Source organism: Melospiza georgiana, chromosome 20 (genome assembly GCF_028018845.1).
Source record: "Melospiza georgiana isolate bMelGeo1 chromosome 20, bMelGeo1.pri, whole genome shotgun sequence".
Lineage (NCBI taxonomy): Eukaryota > Metazoa > Chordata > Aves > Passeriformes > Passerellidae > Melospiza > Melospiza georgiana.
In genome coordinates, this window is record NC_080449.1 from 6190325 (window position 1) to 6205653 (window position 15329).

Genomic DNA, 15329 nt, shown 5'->3' on the forward strand with positions numbered 1-15329 from the left:
TCTGCTGCTGCTGATAGACACATAATCTCAAGGGAATCACGTTACTCCTCCTCACTTCTCCTTGCATCTGTGTAACACAAGAGATAAATTACAGATCTAATACTCTTGTCAGGATTATTTGTGTTTGTGTAACTTCCACCTGGAAGTCAGACTGAGCTAACTGCAGTCGCCCACCCAGTTTTTTTGCCTATACAACATAAGGGAACAAATGCAGCCAAATACTGAGGTATTTATGGGCAATGTTACAACTGAGAGCACCATGGCTTGCAGTTATCCACACCAGCAGGATTAAACCACCGTGGGAATTCTAACTCCCTCTACCAAAGCCTCTTTGGCCTCTGTAGACCATCCTGAGGGAAGTTCTAAGGTTTTCCTCACCAACCTCAGTATGGCAACAGGTGAAGTCTAAAGGAAGCAGAACTGACCCTGTTGGTCATGGGAGGGATGTAGAAAGAACCTGTTATACAACAAAACCAGAGGCAGAACTTGGAAAAAACACAGTCCCAGACCTCAGTTAAATGTCTTTAATCTCCAAATCATCCATCTCTACACGTGTTGACAAAAACCACTCTATAGGGGCAAAGTAATTATTTTTATTCTCTTTCTTTCCTTGTTGCTTCACCAATACTCGATCAATATTGTCATTAAAGCTCTGAGAATAGGTTCTGTTGGTTAATCTGTGCCTTGAGTACAACAGAGAGAGAAAGGAAAACAAAAACCCCTCAATCATGTCACTCTTCCACAGCCATCACCAGTCCCTTTTTTTTTTTTGGGAAAAAGGGGCACATCCATGGATGTCTCTTTCACAAACAACAAGACACATGGTCCTGGGTTTTCAATAGGCATTTGGAGCCCAAGAGAGCTCTCTCACCAGGGGCAATTTGTAGGTAGGTCAGGTTTAGAGGATGAAGTGACTGAGGTATCCTATAAATAGCTGGCTTATTGTATATTTAGTGTACGCCTTTAACAGGCTTATGCTGCCATTAAGTCTTGTGTGGAAGAAGGGAGCCATTGTGCCACTGCAACACCGACCTAATTAGCTTTGCTGAGGATTTCTTTAACAGGTTTATTCTAACAAGTTTAAATGTCTGATAACTGATTTGTTATAAGGCCCTTTAATGAGTCTCTGTCTTCCTCTGTTGGGTTTGATTCGTGTTGCTGCTGCTCAGTAAGGTTTTGCATCTCCACAGAAGGCTGATTGTGATGTGCTCAGGCTTTGATAAGCTTTATTCTTGCAGCAGGTTCCTTTCAATGTGCTGAAGGAGGTGGAGGCACGTATATTCCTGTAAATAGGAATCTGTGGAAGAATGAACTTTTATTTTTTTTTGAATTGCATTTCAGAGCTGTGCCTTTCATCCAGAGAGGCCTGAGCAGTCTCACAAACTCCTGCACTCAAATTCTGCTCGCTGGAAGACTCCCATTGATTTCAAGTGGGTTTCTAATCACAGACAAAATTCCTGATTGGTGCATTCACCACCAAAATGATAAGGGGTAAATTGTGCAAAAGATAACTCCAAGCACGGTCTGAGCCTGCTGATATCTCCACAGCACCCTTGGGTGACAGAGTGAGGTGTTCCCAAGCCTTGGCCAAGGGCACCATGTGAAATATGGAGTTGTTCTGACCCTGATGCTGAAGGTGAGAGGGTTTAAAATCCTCTGACTGGGCAAAGTATCCTATTACAGCCTCTTCCAGGCTCTCAGAATGTGCAGAGATGCACACTTTTCTTTGTGCACCTCCAAACACCTCTGTTCTGGAGGCAATTAAACATAAATTTAGCTGCACTCTTATGAGATGCTGTATCTGAATTACTTCAGCAGGTAGGGAAACTCAAGCAAAACCTGTCAGAGCATTAATCAGAATTGCCCCATGGATCACTGGAATAGATTTTAGCTTTCCCAGCCCAGTTCTGCAATCTCAGGCTTTGTGTTTTCCATGCAGAAATAAATATTAGCTTGTTCTGGAATAAAAGAAGAAGGCACCTTTGTTGAGGCCAAAAGACATTACTGTTCTTCAGATTCAAATAATAATTATAATTGATAATTAATAGTACACAGATAGTGCTCAAATTTTAATCAAATTATGCATTATATATACATTATTGCTAATATATATATATATATTTTAGCAATATATATAATATATTGCTATTATATATAACCATAATTAGTAAATACAGTCAAAGGATGTTTGATTGTTACAATGTGCACCACTTGATCCATACAATGTGGACAGACAAACTCCTCTTTTGATCTCATTCACAGTCAGATTCACCCAGGCAGTGCTTGATGTCTGGTGGCAGAATTTTCTGTCATCTTTAGAACATTATTTTGCTCAGCAAATTAAAAAGAAGGTTCAGATAGAAGCCAACATTTTTGCAATTGGGGAATCTGCTGTAAGAATGAAGTCATGTCTCTGTGGAAAAGGAGGAGGAATTGCAGGTGGATATATGTGCTCACACAGACAGAAAGCCTCAATCTTCTAGATTTACTTCCTAACACATTTAGGATAAGGTGGAAATATTCTTATCATTTTTATAGATGAGAACCTGACAGACTGAGGGCACTTATCTGTAAAGTAACATAGAAAAGATGTGTCCAGACAGCAAATTTAACTGTTGCTTTCAAAATATCACCCCTGTTTCCTAACCCTTGGATCAACCTTCTTCTAATGGAAGCTTTCAGTCCACAGTACCTCCAACCCCTGACTTCATATCACCAGAAATAGGTGAAGAATTAACTATCATGGCTTTCTGTACAAAGGGAGCCTGGAAGGGACCCTGGAGATAACTGCTTGTTCAATTTGCTTCACCTCAGCTCTGCCAGTGCTTTTATTTTGGGGGGTTTTTTGGGGGTTTTTTGGTGGTGTTTTTGTTTTGTTTTGTTTTGTTTTGTTTTTTTTCAGGGTGTGCTAGCAAAAGTTTTACATTGTAAAGGAAAAGGAAGAATTAAAAATTATTTTCCACCAAAGTTTTACTAAAGAGTTCTATGTGGTAGGATGTATTTCCAGCATTTCTAAACACAGAGACTCATCTCTACAGGGCAGAGATGGATGCATACTCTATATGGAATGAGATTTTATTTAAAAATATCAATATTTTGACCCCAAACTTTACATGGAAAAAAGGCTCTTGTTTCAATAACACTTCTCAATCAGAGCATTCTACTTACACTGAAAACAAAGACACAGAAACTTTCAGTCTGGCTCCTTGGGATGTGCAAGAGATCAGAGGCTGGGCCTCCAGCTGGGTCCCTGTGTGACCCTGTGGGTTCTTGGCTGCAGGGATGGCACTGCAGTGTGATTCTGTCCCAGCCCTCTGCACACTCCCATTGGCCCATGTTGGATGTTTGTAATTAAAGGCCAATCACAGTCAGCTGGCTGGGACACAGAGCTGAGCCACAAACCTTTGTTATCAATCTTTGCTATTCTATTCTTAGCCAGCCTTCTGATGAAATCCTTTCTTCTATTCTTTTAGTATAGTTTTAATGTAATATATCTCATAATATAATAAATCAAGCCTTCTGAACATGGAGTCAGATCCTCGTCTCTTCCCTCAACCTGAGACCCCTGTGAACACGGTCACAATCCTCACCAGTGCTCTCCAGTTCTGTGACTCACAGGGAGGATAAAAAACCATTTCAGCTTTAGCCAAAGCCTGACCTCAGTTATTAACAGCACAGGTTGTACAGAGACTGCTGATGGAGGATTTCTTTTAGCATTTCTAAGCAAGAGTGAAACCTCATCCCCAGGACTCCCCAGTTTTTCTTGCAGCCTGTTAGCATAAATCTCTACCCTTAAAATAAAAAGCCCTTTTCCCCCATCACAGCTCCCCAAAATCCCCATTTATTCCCATCCCTGCAGCTGCAGTTTTCTGTGAGCACAGCACAGTTCCTTTGAGTGTAAATGATGAGTGTCCGAGCTGACCTCCACAGGCTCAGACCTTCTCCATCCCTGACAGCAAGGCCAGCTCCTCCCAGCCAGCTCCTCTGTGCAGGGATAATAAAAGGAGATATACCTTCCCTCCCCACCTGTTTAACACAGTTGTTTAATACAGCAATTCTGGGAGAATGTGCATGTTGGGAATGACTTACTGTTATTGTGTGCATTCAGGGCAGCCTGAAGATTCAAAAACAGAGATAAAAGTTCTATTATCCAAAGGGCCCCTGTGCCCACAGCAATGTTTATGGAAATCATTTTGTTCCCTTGCAGTTTGACTTTGTTTTATCAAACACTGAAGCATTTTAAAAGGTTGCATGGAAAGGAAAAGCTTGCTGGAGCCACCTCAGCTGGATCAGGGATGACCTCTCCCATCTCTGCTGCCTTCTGACTGGATCCATGGTCCTGGAAATGAAGAGGTGGGATTTAAACAATGCAGCTGTTTTCTTGTTTCCTTCATTTGGAGAGAAAAAACTAAAGGAAAAAGAGAGAGAGAAACAGTCCATTCATAGTTCCTTACACCATCAGGGAAAAAAAAAAAATCTATGTCTTATTTAGCACAGCACACTCCACTGCTCCAAGTTCCTTTGTTATTGACTGTAAAAGTCTTGTACTCTTCAGTCATTATTGTTCCTTTGTTACTTTTAAGAACAGACTCTTCATTTTAAGACATTCTAGATTCCAGAAACTCTTCTTGCCTTTCAGACATGAAGCTCCTCAAACAAAATATGTCTTTACTTATGTGTCTGAACATCTTCTGGTACAACAGAGCCCTGATCTTTGCAGGAATTCTGAATTTCTCTTCTATTGCAGTTAATGGTAATTTTTTTTCCTGATGGAGTAATTCCATTGGTTGCTACACAAATGTGGAGAATGCTTTAATGGATATTCTTTCTGCCTTCTGAAGGTTACTCAGAGCAGGAAAAATATCAATATCTCCCCACCTGGAGTACTGGGTCCTGTCAAGCTCCCCAGCTTTGGAGGGCTGAGGCATGCAGGAACGTGTAGAAATAACATCTTTGCCATTATTCTTTTAATTAATGGTTGGTCAATGCTGATTTCAACTTCTGACTGCTGCACTTTCAGTGGTAGAGCAAAGGAGGTGAAAGGAAAATTCTGTGCATTAAATTAGAAAATGGTATGGATGACTAGAAAATATTATATCCTGCTAAAAAGAGGATGGTGACAGAGCAGGTCTGTCCAGCCTTGAGAAGGGAAAGCTCCAGGGAAAAAAATCCATTCATTTATACCACACATGTTGTTCAATTCTGCTAAGTTAAAACACTAAAAACTTTCAGCTTTTTTTCTTTTTTTTTAGATTCTGTGCAAGGTATTTTGTGTAAAATACAAAATTAACTTAGAAAGGGATATTTTAACTTCTATTTTCTGATCATTTGGAATGGTCACAAAAGATATTTTCTATTTTTTTCTCCTGCCATAAAAACTTGATTCCTAAAGCAGGCAGCTTGAAGATGAACGATTCAAATTATAATATGGCACCTGGATATGGGTCTTTTTCTGAAAGCAATTGATATTATCAGATTTATAATAACTCACTTAAAATTATATCAGTGCACATCACTGATGAAATCCTTCTTTCCATATTTTGTAAGGATGACTTGTGATAAACCTTGCACTTTTCATCCTTTTTCAAGTAATATAAATTCTTAGATTTTCCTTTGCTGATGTTCCCTCCTCCTCACTGACTCCTTTGCCAGGCTCCAGAAAACTCTGTTTTCTTTGGGATAGGAATTACCAATATCCAGTGATCTTTAATTACTTCAAAATGTTGTCAGACATTTATTCTGTGGTATCCAAACCTTTTAGCCAGATCCAAACCCCAGTGAGTGTCTTCCTCACATGAATATGGTCACAACTTTGTCATTTCAGTAGTGAGTTGTGGAAACCCAGGGCACAGGGAATATTTCCCTGTCTGCTCTGGGGTGCCCTGACCCCCATGGGGAGCACTGACTTTGACCCTCATTCATGGAGAAGGTTTCCTAAACTCCTGAATAGACTAGAATCCACTAAAATGTGAAGTAGATTGAAGAGAGTAGTGTAGATTTATCACTTGGGTGGGAAATTTAGATTTTGGGATTTTTTTAGTATGCTGTGGATGGAAGCAAAATGGAGGGCACAGGGTGTCCTCCTGGGTTTCCTCTTCCTTCTTCTTCATGGGTTTGGGTGGCATTTTGTAATTGGGCAGAAAAGTCCCCATTGCAGCTCTTTGGGATCAGTTATTGGGTTAAAAGGAAAATAATCTAAGTGTCAGCTCTTAATTGGATAGTTTAGCTTTAAAAGACCTTGTACCAAGAGATTGTTGGCCATTTTTGTGGTGCTTTTCCAGCATGCTGATGAGCCTGGTGTGGACAGCATGCAAAACTCTAGATAATATAACAAGAAACAAAACCTGAAGACCAAAAGAATCCAGTGCATCTCTGTTACTTTGGTTTTTTAAGATTTTCTAAGCCTTCTGATGTTGACATTCTTGTAGTGAACTTTCTCACACACTTTCTGTAAATAACTCATTGTTTTACATTCTTTTATGGAGAAGGAGGAAGTTGATGGACTGTTGGTTTGACCAGTGTCATTGGAGAGGCGGCACTGCCACCCTCCAATCCACTGTCACTTTTAGAAAACTATAAATGTTGGAGTCAGAAAATAAACTTCTCTTTTTTCTTTACTTTGAGAACAGCGGTGTGAGCTAGTGTTCTTTCGTGTCTTACAGCGACACATCTCTCTTTTCTGACACAAAACCACCCCACACCACAAAACCTGGGAAGGCCCAACCTGAAGTCCAGAAATCAGGGAATTGGAAACAGGTACCCCAGCAGTGAATGAGCAAAAAAAAATACCACAAAAGGCCAGGGTGACCTGCAAAGAAGGCAGCTGATAGCAAAAACTCTGTCCCAGGGTTTCTGGAGAGCCCCTCCCACAGAACCAGAGGCAGGAGAACAATCCAGCCCAACTGGCTCCTCCACCCGCTCGTATTTCCCAAGCCCTGATTAGATCCTGCAATCACAGATCAATTGATAATTTCATAAAACCAAACGAGGGGCTGTCAGCGCTGCAGTCAGCCCAGGATGATGTGTATGCATTGACCTTCAATCCCCTGCCCAGGAGTGTGTGTCAGAGATAAAATGCCTGTTTGGAATGCCTCTCCCTCCCACTCTCCCCAGGCTGTTGCTCTTTATGGACTGAGTAAGCTTTTGTTTAATTGGTTACAGCAATGGGAGAAATAAATAATATCAATACTCAGCCTGCCTCCAGTGGCTGCAGAGAGTCAGGCTTTGCCTGACAGGCGGCCCTCAGGAAAAGTTTGCAAGGCTGCTCCAAGGAAAAAAAAAAAATACACAGAGATTTTTAGCTCCACAATAGAGGAGGTTGTTTTTCCTGTGGCTTAGTGATAGGAGTGAAATAAAGATCATGGAAAATCATTTTTCCATAACTTTTCAAGCCGTGCTCTGGAGCTGGCTGTCCTCCTTTCTCCTGTGCCTCAGTGAGCACTATGACACAGCTGAGACACAAAGCTACATCCCTTTTCTGTCCTTTTCTTTTTCCCACCCATCCCACTGGACATCCATCCTTGAACTGACTATCCACATCAGCCAAGACACGGGATGTGAAGCAGAGAAATAAATTTGCTGACAGCCACACAGAAAAACCATCCTGAAACCTTTTGAAAGCACCTGTGTATTTCTTATCTGCTTCTTATGTTCACCATTTCACCCCAAATAAATGCAGCAATTCCTCTTCACTCATGTTCCTATGTGAGCATCCCCAATCCTTTTTCCTGCAAGCACTCAGTTATTCTCAGAGCTTGGTGAAGAATTTATAAGCCATATATAAACTCTTTTTGCTGCTGCCAGAGTATTCCATGAATAGATTTTAATTTTCTGAAGCATCTTTGCTGTGCAAATCCATCAGTATGGCAATCCAGACTCCCATCCTCACAGATGCTCAGGAATGCTCACGAGCTGATCAATACCAGGCAGGATTGGTCACTCAGACCATAAGGTCCTGTTTGAACAGGTTTCCACATTAGATGATGGCTCACAAACACTTGCAATTAGGGGCTCATAAAAAGTGAATGCAAGTTTTCATGCAACATTACATTCAGCAAAACAGGAGCGTTCAGCCTGGAAGGGAACACAATGAGAGCTGGCTCCTTAGAAATTCCAGCTGAAGTTCCCAGGATCCTTATGTTGGACAAGTGTTTCACAATGGTGTCTCTGATCATGAATAAAAATATAAATAAACCCTTTTGACTTTGGGATAAACCCGGCATGAAGTGTGAAATCAACCCATGTTGTACATCATTTGGAATGACCAGTCGCATGCAGGGTCTAAATAATTAGCAAAATAATTAATAACCTGCCAAATAATTAGCACACATAATTAGGTATTGACAAAAATGAGAGCACATGCGCTCCTGGAGTTTGGGTCATAGTGAGCAAGCTGGGAATGTCAAGGAAGATTTCAGCCATCATTGCATAACCTGGCTGGAGACTTTGGGAACACTGCAGGGAAAAATAGGAAAAATGCAATGTGATCTAGTCAGATAAAATTACATCTCTCTCACTTCTACCCTCTCCTGTTGACTAATGCTGAGACAACCTCCCCTAACTTCTTTTTATGGCATCTCTGTCCCCAAGAATTTCTGTGGAGAGGCAGGATTTGCTTTTCTTCAAGGCCAGATCCAGCAGGCAGTGGTGGGCAGCCAGGACCCCATGGACATAGGATGTTCCCCATAGTTTTCATCAAAATATTCCCCCTCACACCTCCAGAATCACATCTTGGTCCTGCCTTTCCCTCACTGAGTTGTTTTTCTCCAGATTTTTCACCATTCAGGTTGCTTTTACGCCTTGTGGCTCCTCTGGGACAAGACAGAGGGAATTTTGCAGGAAGGAACGCACTCCTTGAAGAATATTTTTCACACCTAAAATCACAGAATGGTTTGGGTTGGAAGGGACATGAAAACTCATCTCATTCAACCCCTTCCAGGGGCAGGAACATCTTCCACTATCCCAGGTGATTCCAAGACCCATCCAACCTGGCCTTGGACATTTCAAGGGATAGAAGTGTTCAATTTTTGACTTCCTTCCACTTCTGAGAGAGTTGCACAAGAAAACACTGATCCACCAAAGCTAGAGGAAGCTGCTCATCTCCGTGGCCAAGACCAGCAGCAGCAGTTATGCAGCCTAACGCCATAAGAACCCAGAGCTCCTCTCCAAATATCAGCACACAGCCAGCTGGTGGGAGGACACTTGGTACGGATTCCTCACCTCAAACATCACACAGGACAGCCAGGAGCTGTGTGCATCCCTTGGGACACTCCCAGGAGCCGTGTGCATCCCTTGGGACACTCCCAGGAGCTGTGTACACCCCTTGGGGCACTCCCAGGAGCTGTGTGTAACTCCTTGGGACACTCCCAGGAGCTGTGTGCATCCCTTGGGACATCCCCAGGAGCTGTGTGCATCCCTTGGGACACTCCCAGGAGCTGTGTGCATCCCTTGGGACACTCCCAGGAGCCGTGTGCATCCCTTGGGACACTCCCAGGAGCTGTGTGCATCCCTTGGGACACTCCCAGGAGCTGTGTGTAACTCCTTGGGACACTCCCAGGAGCTGTGTGCATCCCTTGGGACATCCCCAGGAGCTGTGTGGATGCCTTGGGACACTCCCAGGAGCTGTGTGCATCCCTTGGGACACCTCCAGGAGCTGTGTGTGCATCCCTTGGGACACTCCCAGGAGCTGTGTGCATCCCTTGGGGCATCCCCAGGAGCTGTGTGTAACTCCTTGGTACACTCCCAAGAGCTGTGTGTAACTCCTTGGGACATCCCCAGGAGCTGTGTGCATCCCTTGGGACATCCCCAGGAGCTGTGTGTAACTCCTTGGGACACTCCCAGGAGCTGTGTGCATCCCTTGGGACACTCCCAGGAGCTGTGTGTAACTCCTTGGGACACCCCCAGGAGCTGTGTGCATCCCTTGGGACACCCCCAGGAGCTGTGTGCATCCCTTGGGACATCCCCAGGAGCTGTGTGGATCCCTTGGGACACTCCCAGGAGCTGTGTGCATCCCTTGGGACACCCCCAGGAGCTGTGTGCATCCCTTGGGACACCCCCAGGAGCTGTGTGCATCCCTTGGGACACTCCCAGGAGCTGTGTGCATCCCTTGGGACACTCCCAGGAGCTGTGTGCATCCCTTGGGACATCCCCAGGAGCTGTGTGCATCCCTTGGAGCACCTCCAGGGTCATCCATCCTCCATCCATCCCTGCAGGCAGGCACACACAGGCTGGCCAAGTGGCACAGCGAGCGAATCCCATCTCCTGGGAGAGGAGCACTCCCTGCAGCTCCCAGCACACAGCCAGGGCTCCATCTGTGCTTGTGCTGAGCCAGACCTCCCCTGGGCTGTGGGGAGGGAGCCTTGGCTGCATTTTCCCCCCCTGGGGCTGATGTGATATATGAGGTGCAGGTGACACTTGGGTCAAGTGAGCACCTGTTCTGCCGAGGCCTCGGGGGAGTCTTACTAACATGGGAAGAATTTATTTTAACAGCGAGGAACTGGGGGAGATTAGCACAGCACATTCCCTCCCTGGGAGCTGCAAACTGCTGGAATTCACTTCTGGCCTTTGGGATGCTGCAAAGGAGAGAGGAAGGGTCTCTGCAAGGGCAGGAGGAAGGGCTTTGTGATTGAGAGCTGGTGTCTCTGTTAGCTTGAAATTTGGATTGCAATAGTCAAGAGGTGTCCTTGGTCTGCAAACAATGACAAACCCATCCCTGCAGCATGGGAGCTGCAAGGCTGAGCATGTTTTTATGTTTTGTCCAGAGGATCTGGGATTTTTGTTAAGGCAAAACATATAAACACCATTTGGAAAGCTGGGACTAAAACCATAGTCACACACATACACGTTCAATATCTCATCTAAGTACCTTTGCCTGCTGCAAGGTTAAATAAAGTATTATTATTCTTGTCAGGTAATTGAAAAGGAGAAGCCCCTTTCCCTATTTCATCTGAGCCTACAAAGTCAGAATGTAAAGCATTCCCTACCCAGTCAGTCAAAAAAAATAACCCACATTTCATGGTGAAGTCCAGGAAAGGGTCCTCCAGATTGTCAGTCTGGGTTCAGAGGGAAGCTGTGGCCTGTGCTGGTCACCAGCTGATGGTGTTTTCATAGTTCATGTAAAAATTAATTGCTTGTCTTAGTTCAGTTTCCCATGACTGGGTAGGAATTGCACAAACCCAGCCTGGGGTCAGCATCCTTACAAAAAAAGCCATGTCTAAGCTTTAATCCTGGAGACAGGAAAAGTGTGGTGGACATCAGGCTGAGGGAGGAGGGTAAATGAACTACTTGGTCACATCAGAACACTGCAAAGAATTTCTGATCTCTTTATAGAAACAGTAGAAAAGGGAAGCAAGAAGTAAAAAAAAATTAACAAAATCCCTTTTTTCCCGCACTTGTCTTTAAAATGTTGATTTTAGCTGTTGTTTGAAAATTACCCTCTTTCGACATTTCCTTTAATGTTGTTGTCTTACTCAAAATAGTTCCAATGGTAAAAAAAAATAAGTGCAATACTTTCCCTGACCCTAAATAGAAGTCATTTTGTTGTTCTGGTTGCATTTTTTTTTTTTTTTTTTTTTTACTTTTCAATTTGCTAAGAAAGCTGTTATTCACCAGCCCTGCTGGAACCGCTTCTCTTCCCTCACTCCCAGTGCTGGTACTACTGGCATCAATTCAGTGGAGGAACAGAGGATTTCAGTCTTCTAAAGATGCCAATCCCACACCTTTCAGAAATGCCAACTGCACTTTCTGTGATAGCAGGGAGCTGCTGAGCTGGTGCAGGCAGAGCTGGAGCCCATGGACAGAGCAGAATCCAGAATCCAGCCTGGGCTGCTCCATGGAAATCAATCATGGGCAGCTTGTTTGCCACAAGGGCCAGCTGAACACACCCCAGCCTGTTCTGATCCCTGATATAAGCAAGGAGCACAAAAACAGCTTTTCCTCCTCTGCAGAGGACTCAGGATTTGGGCAAAGCACGTTGCTAAACAGGAGAGGGGCTCATCCAGAGATTAATGGGAGCTTGTAGCAGCACCTCTATACTCAGGGACGGTAAAACGTTTCTCCCAGTGTGACCTCTGCCTGCCTGGCCAAGTGTGTCTTGTTCAAAGCAGCAGCACCTTCACCTTACCTGTGGCTGCTGCTCCTTCAGCAGTGCCCCTCTCTTGGCAATGCTTGGCTCTCACTATGGAAAATAAATCACTTCCAGTGAGAGACTCCTCCAGGAAGAGCCACTGTGGACAGAAGAAGGATGACACTGTCCCAGGGATTCCCTCAGCCAGTCCTCCTGTGGTCCTGACAGAAAAAAACCCCTACACCCATCCCAAAAAGATTTTCTCAAGGCCATACAACCCCCCCAACACTCCCATTCACACCCCCAGCCACCCCATTGATGCAGGGCAGGGCTGGTGTGGTAATTAAAAGGTAGCAAAGCTCCTCGTCTGCATGAATAGGGGACAAGTCAATACAGTTCAATCTGCAGCTGAATTGACTGCAATCAATTCCTCCCTCTGCCCGTCCAAGGCTGCAGACGTAAAGTGCACACACATCTGATCAATGGTGACCTTGAGAGCAATGAAGAGACAAAGCCACGCTGCAAACAGGGGCAGTGATGGAGAGGAGCCTTTGGAGCGGGCAGGAGTGACAAGGAAAGCTGGGTTTAACCTGCTGGGGCAGGCAAAGGTGGGATTGTGCCCTCTATCATCAGCAGCAATTGCTCATCCCCCTGATCAGCTGCATGACAGTGAGGAGGGGGATTAACCGAGGAGTAGGATGGTTCTTGCCCAGAAAGATTTTTGGAGTGATACTGATGAGATATCGCTACTCCCTATCAACCTCCTCCACCCTGCAGGGAGGTCAGGATGGGGAAATCAGAGAAGCATAGAATGGACTGGGTTGAAAAGGACCTAAAGGATCACCTAACTCCAACACCCCTGCCACTAGACCAGGCTGTTAGTGAAAGGTTTCTCCTGCCCATGGCAGGGGCGTTGGAGATAGATAATCTTTACAGTCCTCAAAAACAGATGGTACCAAGCATCCAAAGCACCCCAGCACCTCCACTTGGCCTCAGGACATCTATCCACCACAGGCAACTCCTATAAAGTTGTCTGAAGACATAAACCAAGATTGTGTCTTAGCACTTTCCCCTTCTGACCAGCTTCAACCCAATCACCAGTAATGAATTAATAATTAATCAATCATTCCCCGATTTCATTTTCAGCCTGCAAGATGGAAAAAAAAAAAAAAAAAAGAAATGGGATCTTAAAATAATGCTCTGCAATGGGTTGTGTCTGTCTCTGGCAAATGCAATTTAACTGCCTTAATGAAATGCTAATTGGTAGAAAATATATATAAAAACCATCCTGAATACTCCTCTAATTGAATTTCCTTTTTCCAGATCTACAAAGCAAAATGCTCAGTGCAGAAAGAACAGTAAACAGACTCAAAGGCTGTCCTTTCTGAGACGGGGTAAAATCACAAAGAGCTGCACAGGGGTTCATTTGGAATAGCACCATTGCTGTTCCTAATTGTGCGTGTGTGTGTGTGGTGTGTGCATGTGGCAGAGCTAAAGAAAAAATGCTGTTTATAAAGAGCTGCTCCTTTGCCTGATGGACTGGAGGCGCTGATCCGACAATTAAAGCATCATCTCAGTAATAGCCATAAATAAACAGCAGCATTAGAACAGCCTGGCAATAAAGATGGGATTAAAAGGAGAACAAAATGAGAGGCAGCACCCAATGGGAAGGGGTGAAGTGGAAGTCACATTGATCTGCTCTGTCTCGCTGAGGGGGAGGAAACAATGAAGTGAATGAGCATTGGGGACCCTCAGAGCTCCCCAAAGCTGCTACAAAGGAAGAGCAGCACAGGCTTCTGGCAAGGGGGGATAGGTGTGACTTTTACCCAGAAAGAGTGAAAAAGGGAATTAAGTGGATGCAATCAGGGCTGTTTAGAAAATTCACATGGAAGGTTGTACAGGAACGCACTGGTTTGTCAAAATCCCAGCTTCTTGCAGGCCAGGGGCAGCTCTGACCCTTCTTGAACAAGTTTTGAATTGTCAGAAGTGTGACACTATCCAAATGCCAAGTTCCCAATTTCAAGTTGTAATGACTTTTCATATAGAAATTGTAAATCGCTGCACTCTAAGAGTTTAAGGGGAAAAATTCCCCAACCCAAATCACTCAATTTCAAACACCAAATGCCAACTGACCTGACAAAGATACCAGCCACTCCCCACAAATTACTGCCCTCACATTTCTAAAGTTATGAGTTTTTTGTCCTCTTTTGAGAGGAAAAAAATGCTGATGCTCTGAGAACTGCCTCCCCTGACCTGAGAGAGCTGTGTCCTCTCTAGAATGGACATCCTTGACTTTGCCACTGGCAAAGCATCACCTCACTCTTCAGGTTTCTCAAGCAGGACACCAGCACTGCTGGCAGCCCCAATCCAAGGGTCCACACAAACAGTAGATTTTCCTGTGCTCTATCAGTACTACTGCCTCTAAACCCTCCTAGAGATTTTAAATGCCTCTGCAAATAGCCCATCCAGCTGAGTATAATTGCCTTAATTAAAACCCCACCTCATCCTTCTGACTGGAAAGGTTCATGTGTTTCCTTTAATGATCTCCTTAGCAGCAGGCTCAGAAAGTCCTTTGGCTCCTCTGGCAGGGAGCTGGGACCTGAATTCTTAAGGTGGGGGAAATCACAGAGGTGCCTCTGCTCCTGGGATGGGGTGATTTGGGGCTGAGGTTTCCAGGGAATGGATGGCTGATGGAAGTCTCTGTTCTCCTCTAAGCACCGATAATTTATTATTTTCTCCGTGAAATGGGAACCTTCCAAAGCTCCAAAGCCTGGACTTGGTTGTGTCCTGATGCCATGCCAAGGAGAGGGGATGGCATGGTTCTCTGTGCCTGGCTGAGGACAGATTGGAAGACAGCAGTGGCCATAAGGCAGCAGGAAATGCCTTTGCTGCTGGTCTAGAGCAGCCAGGGATGTGTTTCCACCTCTGGTCTATAAGCAGCAATTCAGTTTTGTCTCTGCTTCCCAAGGAGCCCTTATGGCTCACAGAAAGCAGAGAACAACCGCTTTTGATGTGCATCCTACCTACCTTCTGTCCTCCTCCCAGGGCTATGTCTGTGCAGAGTTAACCCCTCAGTTTCTGTTGGGGTTGAGGATTCTTTCTTTGCTTCTTCCTCTCAGGGAACTTTCTCCCACACTGGCAGACAATAACAACCAGGTGTTTAGGAGAGACAGAAGGAGTGGCCAAGCTCAGGAGAGGAGGGCTCTTGGCTGCTCTCCTCTTAGGTGAAGGTTTCTCTCCAAGGGACAGAGATAACTGAGAATTT